At 50.9% G+C, this 15,112-nt stretch overlaps 1 protein-coding gene across 3 annotated transcripts in view; it reads left to right on the plus strand.

Annotated features, from left to right (window-relative positions):
* The window catches only part of UBTD1 (ubiquitin domain containing 1), a 69,964-nt gene that overhangs the window by 28,856 nt on the left and 25,996 nt on the right, over nucleotides 1–15,112 (plus strand). The window contains exon 1 of one of the 3 annotated variants that reach the window (XM_019034534.3): nucleotides 7,476–7,497. The exons of the other annotated variants lie outside the window; for them this stretch is intronic. The gene's annotated coding sequence lies outside the window, so the exon portion shown is untranslated. Of the gene's footprint in view, nucleotides 1–7,475; nucleotides 7,498–15,112 lie in introns of those variants that run through there. 3 annotated transcript variants of the gene reach the window in all.

Consider the following 15,112-nt stretch of genomic DNA (forward strand, 5'->3'; position numbering starts at 1 on the left):
CTCCCTCACTAGTTCTGACCTTGAGGGCCTTAGTGACTGTGTCCATGTTCCCCAGCACGGGGCCTGGTGCATACTAGAAGCTCAATACATGTTTCTTGAATGAATGAATGAATGAATGAATGAATGAATGGATGAATCGATGAATGAACGAAGAATGATGCAAGCTCTTTATTATAAGAAATGCATCCTGAGCTGGGCATGGTGGCTTACACCTTTAATCCCAGTGACTCAGGAGGCTGAGGCAGGGGGAATGCTGGAGCCCAGGAGTTTGAGGCTGCAGTGAGTTACAGTCACGCCACTGCACTCCAGCCTGGGCTACAGAGTGAGACCCCATCTCAAAAAAATTTTTACAAAAGCATACTTTATAGTGCTCAGCACATATTTGCTCAATAAATATTTATTAGATGATTCTGTGTGAAGTAAAAACAGGATTTTTTTGAAGTGTTATATTTATTCTAGATTTTCTTTATGTCCTGAGTTGATTTCTAAGGATAGAACCTAGGGAAGAGGGGGCACAGGTAAATCCGGCAAGCAGCAGGGGTTGAGAACCACTGGTCCAGCAGCTGGTTTCAGATTAAAATAAAAACAGGATCGTGGACATCATAATGGTGGAAGCTTGTACATGCCATATGATCTCAGCAATATGAATGCTAATTGAGAAGAACAAAAGAAAATGTCTCAACATATTATTGCTGGTTATTTGGGGGTGACAGGATATAGGTTACTTATGTTTTTCCTTTTTATGTTTTTATTATATAATTTTTATTTTTTAAATTTTTTAAATTTTTTAATTTTTTATTCTTTTGAGATGGAGTCTGGCTCTGTTGCCCAGGCTGGAGTGCAGTGGCGCGATCTCGGCTCATTGCAAGCTCTGCCTCCTGGGTTCATGCCATTCTCCTGCCTCAGCCTCCAGAGTAGCTGGGACTACAGGTGCCCGCCACCACGCCCGACTAATTTTTTGTACTTTTGGTAGAGACGGGGTTTCACCTTGTTAGCCAGGATGGTCTCCATCTCCTGACCTCATGATCCACCCGCCTCGGCCTCCCAAAGTGCTGGGATTAAGGCGTGAGCCGCCGCGCCCAGCCTATTTTTTTTTAATTTAACATATGCCATCTTTTTTTTGAGATGGAGTCTTGCCGTCACCCAGGCTGGAGTGCAGTGGCACAATCTCGGCTTGCTGCAGCCTCCACCTCTTGGGCTCAAGTGATCCTCCTGCCTCAGCCTCCTGAGCAGCTGGGATTACAGGCGTGCACCACCATGCCTGGCTAATTTTTGTATTTTCGTAGAGGTGAGGTTTCTGCCCGGCTAATTTTTGTACTTTATGTAGAGACGAGGTTTCACCATGTTGGCCAGGCAGGTCTCAAACTCCTGACCTCAAGTGATCTGCCTGCCTCAGCCTCTCAAAAGTGCTGGAATTCCAAGCGTGAGCCACCACGCCCGGCCTACTTATGTCATCTTTTAAATGTAAAAAATAAGAAAAGTGGTTGGACCAGAGACTCCTGACTGTGCTTGGGATCACTGGGTCATGGAGCCAGTCCCTGAGCTTCAGCCTTTGGTTAGCCCCCCAGGGGCGATTCCAGGTATCGGGTCCATTCCTGACCCTCTGGCCCTTTCTGAGCACCAGGATCCTGGTGCTCTGAGAAACTGTCTCGTGCCCTTGGAAACTGTGATAAACAGTTCCTAGGCCCACAACAGTCTCCCCTGTGGTTTCCAGGTCCCCAGGTGAGGGCGGAGCATGAGGAATGTGACAGACCATGGTGTAATGGGATTTTGCTAAGAATTTACCACCAGGAGGTAGTCTCCAAATGGGTCCCAGAATAGAAAAACTGGCCTGTGGTGTGATGAGGAGTGGGACCACAGACCTGGGGGCCAAGACCAGCAGGAAGACTCAGCAACAAGGCATTGTGATCCTGGGGGCTGGGTAGTTGGCCATCCTGGCAGGCAGTTGGAGGTGGGCAGGGACAGCCAGGTGGGACACTGAGGGTTAGAAAGGTGAGAGAGTCAAGGAGTAGATAGTGGGGGGCTGACTGGGCCGGGAGAGCAGCCAGTGGAGGGAGCACCTTGGGTCAAGGCGCTCTTAGTCTGCCATCTCTTGGCCCTGGAGCAAACCAAGCAGTTGGAGTTGTCTGCAGGGAGATTTGTAAGTTCACTTGTTTGCTGTTTCATGCCATCTTCCTCCCAAAGCCTTTCCTGAGTCTCTTCCTGTATATGTTCCACAGTTAAGGTGAGCTCTTTTTCTCCTCGAAAGCCCTGTTGGGCTGGGTGCAGTGGCTCATGCCTGTAATCCCAGCACTTTGGGAGGCCGAGGCAGGCAGATCTCCCAAGGTTGGGAGTTCAAGACCAGCCTGACCAACATGGAGAAACCCCGTCTTTACTAAAAATACAAAAAAATTAGCCAGGCGAGGCTGGCGCGGTGGCTCACGCCTGTAATCCCAGCACTTTGGGAGGCCGAGGCAGGCGGATCACAAGGTCAAGAGATCGAGACCATCCTGGCCAACATGGTGAAACCCTGTCTCTATTAAAAGTATAAAAATTAGCTGGGCGTGGTGGCGGGCACCTGTAGTCCTAGCTACTTGGGAGGCTAAGGCAGGAGAATCGCTTGAGTCCAGGAGATGGAGGTCGCAGTGAGCCAAGATCGTGCCACTGCTCTCCAGCCTGGGCAACAAGAGCGCAACCGCATCTCAAAAAAAAAAAGAAAGAAAGAAAGCCTTGTTGGTCTTTGGTCTTGCCTCTTATCACCTTCATCACTTTCTAATGTCGTGCTCTTATTTCCGGTGTGTCTCGGGTCCCTACCAAGGGCAGCCTGGAGTCTGGCGCATCTTCGCAGTCCATGTGGGTAGTACAGTGCCTGGCCCATGGTCAGGGTCCAGGGGAGGAGGAGTGCTTTGCATCCACTTTCCCAGCTGGAAAGCTCTGTTCCTGGCCTTGTGGCTGACTCCTGCATGGTGTTTCCCTGGGTCACCACGGCGACAAGATGCTCACTTGCAAGCAAATAGGATCCCCTGCCCAGGGCTGCCAGCCTCAGCAGTTCTTGACCTCCAGCTGAGCTGAAACTGAGAGGATGCCTTTTCCACCAGCTGGGAGCTGAGCCCATAGGGCTCCTTCCCTGACCCTTTGGTGACTGTGCTGAAAGCAGATACCTCCTGCTGCCCCGGGTTTGCTGCCTTCTCCTCCCCACCCACTGCTAGAGCCTGTCTGGCATCTATGAAGGGAGGACGTTTGGGCCAAAACAGGTGGTGGTCTCCTAGCACACAGCTACCAACTGCATCCTGTCTGCAAGGGAGACTTCTTCCCGGGGCTTTGCTTTCTCCTGGGTTTCAGCACCATGGAAGGCCGCCTATATTCTACGCCATGGCGGGTGGGAGAAGGGTACGAGGAGGCTGCTCTTGCCTGGCCTTGGGCTGGTGGAGCGTATCTGAGGGAATGAGGCCTGATCTGTCTGCCCTCCCTCTTCCCAGCATCCCCCTTTGCCCCCCACCCCCACCAAGTCTGACTCAGCCCTTGCTTGACACAGATCTTAAGCTCTGGGCTGGGTGTGGTAGCTCACCCTGTAATCCTGGCACTTTGGGGGACCAAGGCGGGCAGATCACTTGAGGTCAGGAGTTTGAGACCAGCCTGGCCAACATGGTGAAACCTGTCCCTACTAAAAATACAAAAATTAGCTGGGTGTGGTGGTGCAGACCTGTAGTCCCAGCTTCTCAGGAGGTTGAGGCAGGAGAATCACTTGAACCCGGGAGGTTGAGGTTACAGTGAGCTGAGATCACGCCACTGCACTGAAGCCTGCGTGACAAAGCAAGACTCCATCTCAAAAAAAAAAAAAAAAAAAAAAAATCTTAAGCCCTCATCAGACTCACCTTGGGAGGGGCAGGTGATGTGGGCCACAGCCCATCTGCCCTAGGCCGGCCGGGCCCTGAAGCCTTCTACTGCCTGGAAACCTTGCAGGCAGGACCAGCTGCGACCTTTTCTGACCAGCTTCTGCCGCCTTCCCCTAAGACAAAGGTCTGAGGACAGCTTGCCAAGGGTTCCACTGGTTTCTGCCTTTCCACAGGGCTCCTCTGTTGGGCCCTTTCCCACTTCACCCCCTTCCCAGGAAACCAGAGCTCTCACCACCTCCCATGTGGTCCACTCCCTGGTTCATTCTGTCAGCTTTTATTGAGCACCTATTGTGTGCCAGTCATTGGCCTGAGCCCTGGGACTGAGATGGGGAGGGCCCAGCCCTGCCCTTACAGCTTGTTTGTGGTACAGTTTGCACAAAGCGGCTTAAATGGGAGCTTTGTTTGATCCAAGGCAGCTAGAAACAGTCTTTCCTTCGAGGTACCTTGTAGAAGACACTCCAAGTCCTGGCTAAGCTTTCTCCACTTTGTCATGACAAGGATCTTTTATTGCGTTTCCCCCTAAGTCTCAAGATTTTCTACCACACCATATTCAAGCCAAAGCTTAAGGCACTAAGGAACACATGTGCGCGCGCGCGCACACACACACACACACACACACACACACACACACACACACCACCCTTACTCCTAAAAAAGCCAATACATGCACAAATATATATCCTAGAATGTGAAAGGTCCACTACCCCGCTTCTGGGGTAGAAAAGGTGATGTGTGTTCCTCCAGATTTTTTCCCTTGCAGATGCTAACACCGTCTTTACAAACTTGGGCCCATTTGGGAGCTGCCAGTTTGCTTGGGAGGCACACAGCCTCCAAGGGCCACCATCTGACCCCTGGCAGAGACTCCAGCCCACACCTCTGCCCAGAGTAGAAATGATGTCAAGCTCTCAGTCCTCCTTGCCCGCCTCCCCACCAAGCGGCACTCAGCCAGCCTTTCTAAAGCCCTCTGTTGAAAGCCCTCATTGGCCAGGAGGGGGCGGCCTTTCTCCCTGCCACCCCCTTGAGGCCCACACTCCTCTTTCCCTGGAAGAAGAGGGTTTGTGTGGGCAGTGCAGAAATCTCACCTGGACTCTGGAGGCTGGGGGCTTCTGGGCTTTTCTGCCCATTCTTCCTCACTCTGGCCATATCTCTCACCTCCTCTGTCTCATGGCCCCAAGAAACCAAGTCACAGAGGCATCACCATCCAGGTTGGCCAAAGCCTCCTTTCTGGACTGGCCTGCTACCAGCTCCGTGTGAACGGCTAGTTCCAATATGCTGATAAGACATATCAACAGCTAGGTCTTAGCATTTCCATTAAACAACAGCTAGGTCTTAGCATTTCCATTAAAAAAAAAATTATTTGGCCTGGTGTGGTGGCTCACGCCTGTAATCCCAGCACTCTGGGAGGCCGAGGCGGGCAGATCACGAGATCAGGAAATTGAGACCATCCTGGCTAACACAGTGAAACCCCATATCTACTGAAAATACAAAAAATTAGCTGGGCGTGGTGGCATGTGCCTGTAGTCCCAGCTACTCTGGAGGCTGAGGCAGGAGAATCGCTTGAACCCAGGAGGCGGAGGTTGCAGTGAGCAGACATCGAGCCACTGCACTCCAGCCTGGGCAACAGAGCAAGACTCCGTCTCAAAAAAAAAAAAAAGAAAAAGAAAAAAAATTACTTGCAGCTGTAGTGGCTCATACCTATAATTCTGGCACCATGGGAGGGTCACTTGAAGCCAGGAGTTTGAGATCAGCCTGGGCAACAAAGCGAGACCCCATCTCTACAAATTTTTTTTTTTAATTAGCCAGGTGCAGTGGTGCACTACTGTAGTCCTAGCTACTCAGGAGGCTGAGGTAGAAGGATCGCTTGTTGCCAAGTGTTCAAGGCTTCAATGAGCCATGACCGCACTACTGCACTCTAATCTGGGTGACACAGCAAGATCTTGTCTCAAAAAAATAAAATAAAAAATTAATTTATTACCTACATGTAGTTGGAGAGAAATTATTATTATTATTATTATTATTTCGAGACAGAATTTTGCTCTAGTCGCCCAGGCTGGAGTGCAGTGGTGCGATCTCAGCTCACTGCAACCTCCGCCTCCCGGATTCAAGCGATTCTCCTGCCTCAGCCTCCCAAGTAGCTGGGATTACAGGCTCCCGCCACCAAGCACAGCTAATTTTGTATTTTTTGTAGAGATGGGGTTTCACCATGTTGGTCAGGCTTGTCTCGAATTCCTGACCTCATGTGATCCACCTGCCTCCGCCTCCCAAAGTGCTGGGATTACAGGTGAGAACCACCGCACCCGGCCAGGAGAGAAATTCTTTAGAGACCTGAGTGAGGTGGTCATACAAGGTCTTCGTCATGACACAGTTGGGAGTTGTCCTTTAGTCCCCCAGTGGTGGCACGGCTGGTCAGAACAGGAGCCTGGCAGCCAGGGTGAAGGAGACTAGAGAAGAAGAAAATGGGGCAATCTGTGGGTACCCCAACTAGTGTTTGATTTTAAAATGACCCCTGCCCACCATACTGCAGACTTGTGTTCAGACATTTATGTAGACCTGACTTTGTCAATGCAGAATGAAGACCAGTGTCTCGTAGGAGGCCAGTGGGCCCAGGGGCAGGGTGTCCATCAGAACTTGCAGGGTCTGGGCCAACTTATGGGGCCTCAGCCTGTCCTGCCGGCCTGCACACTCTACCCAGCCTGACTCCAGGCCGTAGATGCTTCTGTACCTTCTACTGGGAATGACTCCTACCTCACCCTCTTTCAACGCCAGGATCACAATGTCATTCCTCCTCTAGGAAGTCTCCCCAAATTTGTGCCTTCCAAGCCTTCTGAATCTCCTTTATGCCACTTCCTACTTGTCCAGTGGTAGAGTCATTGGGTCATACATTCATTCATTCATTCAACTCACACAGGAGGAGGCACAGGGTGCAACTGTGAGGGAGAGACCAGGGCCCTCCCTTGGAGGGGCTGACCTTCAGAGAGGTACAGAGAAGTGAGGAAATGATGGCAGAATTGGAGTAGACGTGCATTCGGACAACAAGGGGTGTGGTGGGGACTGAGGGAACCCACTTTAGTTAGGCCAGCAGGGCAGGCCTGTCTGAGGAGGTGCTCTTTAAACCTTGAGACACACTTTAAGGTAATTAGAATTTCTCCCTCATTTTCTCAGCCCCTTGAGTGCCCGGCAGGATCTTAAACACAGTGGGTACGCAGGAATTGTGTGTTGAAATGAATCTAGGCCATGACACTTTTGTCTGGGCCTGAGCACCCTGGTAATCATCACCCTTTCCTGCTGTAGGGCCCCCCAGCCCCACCCCCAGCTGTCATTTGACCATGAAGAATTGGGTTACCTTGGGGGTCGGGTGGCAGGGGCTGCTCCCAGGCCAAGCCCATTAACACCAGGGGTAGGATAGCTAGAGAGCAGGGGCCAGCGATCTGCACATAGCTTGGAGGATACGTGTGACCTGTGCTCTTGCACCTGGATTCTTGATCAGAAATGCCTCACCTGCCCTGTCACCCTCATTATTGCAGAAGGAAACTGAGGTGCAAAGCTTGTATGCTGCCTCTCCCTCCAGCAGCAGCAGAGGCCAAAGCAGGGCAGGTCACTGTATGTGGAGAGGGTGAGTGAGGTAAGAGGTCTGAAAAGAGGGAGGAGGGTGAGGCTTGCTCCCACCTGGGCCCTCCCAGCCAGCCGGAGCCTATTTCCAGAGTCCTTGTCACACAGGGTCAGAGCTGGACATGACCTTAGAGATGAGCTAACCCAGCTCCCTCCCTCCCCTGCAGTAGAAGCAGAAAGGAGGCCTGGTCTTTCAGGGTGTGTGCTTGTAACAGGCTTTCTCTTTTTTTTTTTTTTTTTTTTTGAGACAGGGTCTCTCTCTGTCATCCAGGCTGGAATGAAGTGGCATGATCTCAGCCCACTGCAACCTCTACCTCCCAGGTTCAAGCAATTCTTGTGCCTCAGCCTCCCAAGTAGCTGGGACTACAGGTGTGTGCCACCACACCTGGCTAATTTTCGTAGTTTAAGTAGAGATGGGCTTTCACCGTGTTGGCCAGGCTGGTCTTGAACTCCTGGCCTCAAGTAATCCTTCCGCCTTGGCCTCCCAAAATGCTTGGATTACAGGCACCAGCCACCATGCTTAGCCCCAACAGACTTTCCACATACCTCTACTCTAGCGCATACCAGTTTGCCTGCTTGTTTTGCTTTGTTTTTAAAATTTACATATATTGGCCAGGCACAGTGGCTCGCACCTGTAATCTCTGTACTTTGGGAGGCTGAGGTGAGAGGATCCCTTGAGGCCAGGGGTTTAAGACCAACCCGGGCAACACAGTGAGACCTCATCCCTATTTTATTTTTAAAAAATTAAAAATAGAAATAAAATTTTAAAATTTACATATATTATTTATTATACATTTGTATGTTTTTAAAATGTACCACAGAGTAACAGATTACAAAGATTTCCTAAATTACACATTCAAGTATATTCAAAATAGTGAGCATGAACAAAATGTCTGAGAAAACTAAGGGGGATCCTTGTGTGTATCATTTGTGTGATTCAGCTTCAGCCCAGACAGTGATATGAGCTCGTCTGGTCAGGGACTTGTCATGCTCGTCTGGACATCCACCGTGCCTGGCACTGGTAGATGACAGTGAACATTTTATGAATGACTGTGGGAATGATCTGAGCAGTTTCTACTTTAACAGGGTCTCTGTGGGCTTATGAAAGTCTCTTCCCTCTGGACCTCAAAGCTTTTTTTGCACAGAATCTGGTAACCCTTCTGTGTGTATATGTGTGTGTGAGTGTGTTATTGCACATATGGTTTGCTTTGCAGTTTGGGGCAGAGGCTGGGGATTTTTGGAGGGCTAGGATCTTGCCTTAGCTGTCTTTGTGGTCCTCAGGAGCACTGCACAGGTCTTTCCACAAAGTAGATGTGAGTTGAGTCTTAGAGCTGGAACGGGCCCTGGGAACCATGTTACAGATGAGTGGCTCCAGGGAGAAGACCTGCGCAGATCACATGGTGCATTAGGGCCATGCCTGGCAGTGCTTCTGTTGCCCTGGGCCTGAGGTGTCCCAGTTCAGGCAGCTGAGTTGGGTGCTGCCCAGGAGGTGAAGGCTGTCTAACAGCACAAGCGGGTTTCTCTTGAGAGGCCTGGGATGGGCAGTGTCAGGTAGGAGCTGAAGCTCACATGTCCTCTGGAGCCTGGGGTTTCTGGAGGTGTCAGGAGGGATGGGCAGGGGAACAACAACCCCAACCCCGAACAGCTCCACTTTACCGGCCTCAGATAGGCTTCTTTCAAAGCCTTTCACTACCTTCAAAAAAAAGTTTTGGGCTGGGAGCAGTGACTCACAGCTGGAATCCCAGCCCTTTAGGAGGCTAAGGCGGGAGGATCACTTGAGCCCAGGAGTTCAAGACCAGTGTGGGCAACAAAGGGAGAGACCCTGTCTCTACAAAAATTTAAAAATTTGCTGGGTGTGGTGATGCACACTTGTGGTCCCAGCTACTCGGGAGGCTAAGGTAGGAGGATCTCTTGAGCCCAGGAGGTGGAGGCTGCAGTGAGCTGTGATTGTGCCCGTGCACTCCAGCCTGGGCGACAGAGAGAGGCCCCATCTCAAAAAAAAAAAAAAGAAGTTTTGCTGTTTTTTAAAAAAGTTCAAGACTGGTTGTTAACACCCAAAACAGGCCTCACCTGCCTACTCCCTCAAGCCTTTCTTGGGGGAGGGGACGGCCTGCATGGAGGGAGGTGGGGCTGTGTTTAGTTGGGGGTCCTGCTCTTGTGGCCTGGTGGGAGGCTGGGGATATGATGTGTGGGAGGACGAGAGGCCCTGTCTCTCCCTGCTCCCTGTGCAGACGCCAGGGCCAACTCCTAGAGGCGGCTCTGTCACCGTTAGCTCCCTTCCTTCCAGATCCACCTCCTTAAGCATTGCCAAATCAAATAGCTGGGATGCCTGTGCAGCCCCTGAGGCCCTTCCAAACAACCACCCCCAGAGGGTTGGGTGCAGCCAAAGCCTCTGACCATTTCCGCCCCCTCTCCTGAAGGGCTGACACCTCCCATCTGGAACCTTCTCTGAGGAAGGGGGAGGGGCATGGCACCACCAGAGTTGGGGTCATCCCCTCTCCTCCAGAAATCTGGATCCTGTTACCCTCCTATAGAGGGAGCAAGGAGGCTCTGTTCACTGAGGTCTTGTTTTTTCACATTTTTTTGTGGGTTTTTGCTTTATATTTCACAGGAACTTCAAATAACTCAGCTAGACTGTACACAGAATAGGACTTGTTAATAATAAGTGCTGGAAATGGAATTAGATGGAAAGAGGTTCATTCATTGATTCATCTTAGAACTGCTTCCTGAGCATCGGCTAGACTCCCACCTACGTTCTGAGCGCTTATGACCTACCAGGCCCCTGACACTCAGGAGACACAGTATCTTGTGGGGGTCAGGATGGGAGTTCCAGAGCCAGCCCACCACCCAGCTGTGTGGCCTTTGGATTAGATGATGTAATACATATGAAGTGTTTAGAAGACTGCCTGGCATATGATAAGCACTTAATAAATGTTAGCAGTTCTTGTTCATGTCATTCTTATTACCGTAGTGCTTGTGCTACTCCTGTAAGGTATAGTTATTAGCCCCATTTTCTAGATACGGAAACTGAGGTTCTCAGAGGTTGAATAACATGCCTAAGTCATGCACATAAGTGCAGAGCCAGGGTTCTCTCTCAGGTTTGGAATCTGAGCCTTTTGGCAACCTACTGGTACTGCTTATCTGGTTCCAGGCTAGGAGCTGGGTATCTAGACATCAGCACGAAGGAGACCACCTGCTGCCTTGATGAGCTCACAGCCTGGCATGGAGGCAGACGTGGGCATTGCCGAGTCAATTTCTGGAGACACCATGTGGGTTAGACCCCAGCCAGGCTGTGTGGGCGGTAGGGTAGGACTGGCCAATGGTGTCAGCTGGGCCATGTGTCCTGGGCTGGAGGCAGCGCTGCTTCTCTGCCTGTCAGCTGCGTGTGTGTCCACTAGGGGTTGGTCTTGCTGCCCTGGGGAGTTGGTAGGCATGACGGGGTCTGGAACAGGCAGCAGGCTGGGAGTGAGAGGACCTGAAACCACTCACTGGATTCCTGTCATTGCCTCAGTGTCCTCATCCGTAAAAGAAGAGTAGTCATATTTGCCACACAGGGTCGTTACAAGGATTAAGTGAAATGAAGCATGTAAAAAAATATCTTACCAGGCACGGTGGCTCATGCCTGTAATCCTAGCAATTCGGGAGGCTGAGGCAGGAGGATTGCTTGAGCCCAGGAATTTGAGACCAGCCTGGGCAACACAGGCAGATCTCATCTCTACAAAAAATCTAAAAATTGTCCAGGCGTGGTGGTATGTGCCTGTAGTCCCAGGTACTTTGGGAGGCTGAGACGGGAGGATTGCTTGAGCGCAGGAGGTCAAGGCTGCAGTGGCCTATGATCACACCACTGCACTCCAGCCTGGATGACAGAGCAAGACCCTGTCTCAAAAAAAAGACAAAAAACTCCTTATAATCATAAAACTGGTATTTCTACAACTAGTAAGTAACTGCTACCATTTTCAAGCTCCTACTGTGTGCTCCACACAGCACTGCAGTCCTCACTGCAGTCCCTCTAGGTGGATATTAGGATATTATTGCTCCCATTTTATGGATGTGGAAACTGGTCTAGAGGTTCAGCTGCTCCAGGTCACACCTGTGAGGGGGTGGAGTTGGGAGTTAGACCTAGGTCCTCTCTGATTTTTTTTTTTTTTTTTGAGATGCAATTTCACTCTTGTCATCCAGGCTGGAGTGCAGTAGTGCGATCTCGGCTCACTGCAACCTCCGCCTCCCTAGTTTAAGAAATTCTCCTGCCTCAGCCTCCTGAGTAGCTGGGATTACAGGCGCCCGCCACCACACCCAGTTGTTTTTTTGTATTTTTAGTAGAGATGGGGTTTCACCATGTTTACCAGGCTGGTCTCGAACTCCTGACCTCAGGTGATCCACCTGCCTCGGCCTCCCAAAATGCTGGGATTACAGGCATGATCCACCATGCCCGGCCTCCTCTCTGATTCTTAAAGCCACCTCTCTGTGTTCCAAAGCCTCTGAGTTGTCTTCCCTCCCAGCTCCGCCCCTCACTAATAAGTTCCTGAAGCAGCTGTGGCTGTTCCAGGGCAGGGGTCAGGCTGAGAGTGGTGCCCCAGCCAGGCCCACCACCCAGGCCCTGCATCTGGCAGTGGGCAGGATGCGTCCTCTACAGCCAGAGGGATGGAGGGATGGGCTTTACCTGCCCACAGCCCTGAGTTATGGTGGCAGCAGCAGGTTCCCCTCCCAACCAGTCTGGCAAGCCAGTTTTGTTGGCCTGTGAGTCACACCAGCACTGATGAGTCAGGTTTTTCCCTTCTTTGTGCCCAGAGCAGCTGGGGAGGGAGTGGGGGGTTTCTTAGGAAACAGGACCTCCCTCCCTCTGCTCTCCCACTCATCCCCTTGCCTTGGAGCTGCTCATTTTCTATCTGGAGGGCCCTGGCTCAGCCCTGGAGAAGGAGGCCTTCATGTTCCCACTAAAGAGAGTGTCCCATGGGCCACACTGGGCAGGAAAGACTGGGCCCCAGGCTGAGTTTAGTCAGGAGGCGGAGGGTGAAGGGGCCTTCCCTGTTGGGAAGGAGAGCAGGGCAGCAGTCCCAGGCTGTCTGACTCCGAAGCCTGTGCTCTTGGCCGGTCGGCTTGCCCTCTCCTGTCTATAAAGTGGGATTATCCTCTGGGCAGGGCAGCTGGGTTTCCCTAAGCAGAGGGTCCCCTGAGCCACCCACTTCTTGCCTTTTGACCACCCTGGCTATAAGGGCTGTCCATATGGTCAGCCTCATGCAGGCATAGCACAGGCATAGAACCCTCGCAGAGGCCTCATTAAACCCAGCCAAAGCAGCCAGCCAGCTGGGCAGCCTGGTTCTAGATCAGCACTTCTCGGCCTTGGCCATATGTTGGAATCACCTAGAGAGCTTTTAAACCTCTCTGCTGCTCCCAAACTCCAGAGCAAGTAAGTCAGAATCCCAGGGAGCAGGCTCCAGGAACCATGTTTTTGGTGGACCACACTGGATTGCCTCTCAAGAGCCTGCCCTCCCAGAGGTGACAGTGAAGTTGCAAGCACAGCACAACACCCAGGGAACAGTCATGCTAGAGTGCAATGCGGACCCCGAGGGTCAGAAGAGACACGTGGGGAGAGCGGGGAGCGCCTGATGGGAAGAGGGTTTCAGTCCTGCATCCTGACCAGGCATGGCTTGGGAAGGAAACCAGGGAGGATGCTGGTCTGACAGCTCTGGTGAGTCATGGGCCGAGGAGGAGGAAGAGGAAGGGATGAGTCAGGCACAGCTGCCTGCATGGCCCAAGCCTGGCTTGGGAGGAGAATGAACGTGCTTCTCTGTTGTTCCACAAACCCAGTGTTGTGGTCCTGAGCCATGCCACATGAAGGAGCGGGTGAGCCTTGAAAAGATGGGGTTCCCAGGACTCGGCATGTTAGGCATTTGTGTGTGCACTTCACACTTCGTACAGAAATTCCCTGGAGTATTTTGGCATTTCTGTAAGGCAGACTGATGAGTGGCATTTGCATTTGGCAGATGTGCTTGGACAGATGAAGCCCCGTGCCCCGGATCACACAGCAGGTCCTGATGGAAATGGACCCAGGTCTTCTGACCCCAAGTTCACCCCACTGAAGACACAGACCTGAAAGACAGAAAGACAGTAACCTAGAGCCTGTTGCTGGGGTGTGGACTAAATGAACTATAAGGCTTGCAAGAATTAGGAACCACAACCAGGGTGAAAATTATGTAATTATGAAAATTACGGGGTCTTTTCTAGCTCCAGCCCGAACAGTTGTGGGCAGATTTGCTGTGGAGCAGGGGGCTGGTGCTCAGATGGAGTATGCAGGAGCCCGGTGGGGCCTGGTGCTGGATGGGCCACATCTGGACTGTTAAGTTAGTTGAAACAAGGATGGGTGAGACGGTAAAGAATCTGGAGAAAGGCCAGGCACAATGGCTCATGTCTGTAATCCGAGCACTTTGAGAAGCCGAGGCAGGCAGATCACCTGAGGTCAGGAGTTCAAGACCAGCCTGGCCAACATGGTGAAACCCCGTCTCTACTAAAAAAATTTAAAAAAATACAAAAATAGCTGGGTGTAGAGGCCAGCACCTGTAATCCCAGCTACTCAGGAGGCTGAGGCAGGAGAATCTCTTGAACATGGGAGGCGGAGGTTGCAGTGAGCCAAGTTCACGCCATTGCACTTCAACCTGGGTGACAAGAGAGAAACTCTGTCTCAAAAAAAAAAAAAAGAAATCTGGAGAAACTGCAGGAGGGAATGGGGATCTTCAGCCTGGAGAGCAGAAAAGTGTCAGATAACTCCACAGAAGAGGCTGTGACTTGTTCTGTGTTATTCCAGAGAGCAGAGCTGATGGATTTCAGATCAAAATAATAATGTTAATAATAATGACAAAAGCGACTACAGTTGGCCCTTGAACAACGCAGGGTTAGGAATGCTGACCCCCATGCTGTTGAAAATCCATGTCAAACTTTCTACTCCTCAAAAACTTAGCTACTAATAGCCTAGTTTTGACCAGAAGCCTTACTAATAACATGAACAGTTGATTAACACATATTTTGTATATTATGTGTATTACATATTGTATTCTTACAATAAAGTAAGCTAGAGAAAAAAATGTTATTAAGCAAATCATGGCTGGGGGCAGTGGCTCATGCGTGTAATCCCAACACTTTGGGAGACTGAGGCGGGGGGATCACTTGCACCCAGGAGTTTGAAGCCAGCCTGGGCAACATAGTGAGACCCTGTCTCCAAATAATAAATAAATAAAATCATAAGGAAGAGAAAATATATTTACTATTCATTAAGTTGAAGTGGATCATCATAAAAATCTTTGTCCTTGTCTTCATGTTGAGTAGGCTGAGGAGGAGGAAAGGGAGGGATTGGTCTTGCTGTCTCAGTGGCAGAGGTGGAAGAAAATTCGAACCCATGTTGTTCAAGGGTCAACTGTATGATGACAGTAATAAGTACCTACTCTCCGGCCAAGCATGGTGGCTCACACCTGTAATTCTAGCACTTTGGGAGGCTGAGGCGGGTGGATCACGAGGTCAGGAGATCAAGACCATCCTGGCTAACGTGGTGAAACCCCATCTCTACTAAAAATAAAAAAATAAAAAAAAAATTACCTGGGCGTGGTGGTGGGTGCCTGTAGTCCCAGCTACTCAGG

The sequence above is a fragment of the Gorilla gorilla genome, chromosome 8 (assembly GCF_029281585.2).
Source record: "Gorilla gorilla gorilla isolate KB3781 chromosome 8, NHGRI_mGorGor1-v2.1_pri, whole genome shotgun sequence".
NCBI classification, from domain to species: Eukaryota; Metazoa; Chordata; class Mammalia; order Primates; family Hominidae; genus Gorilla; species Gorilla gorilla.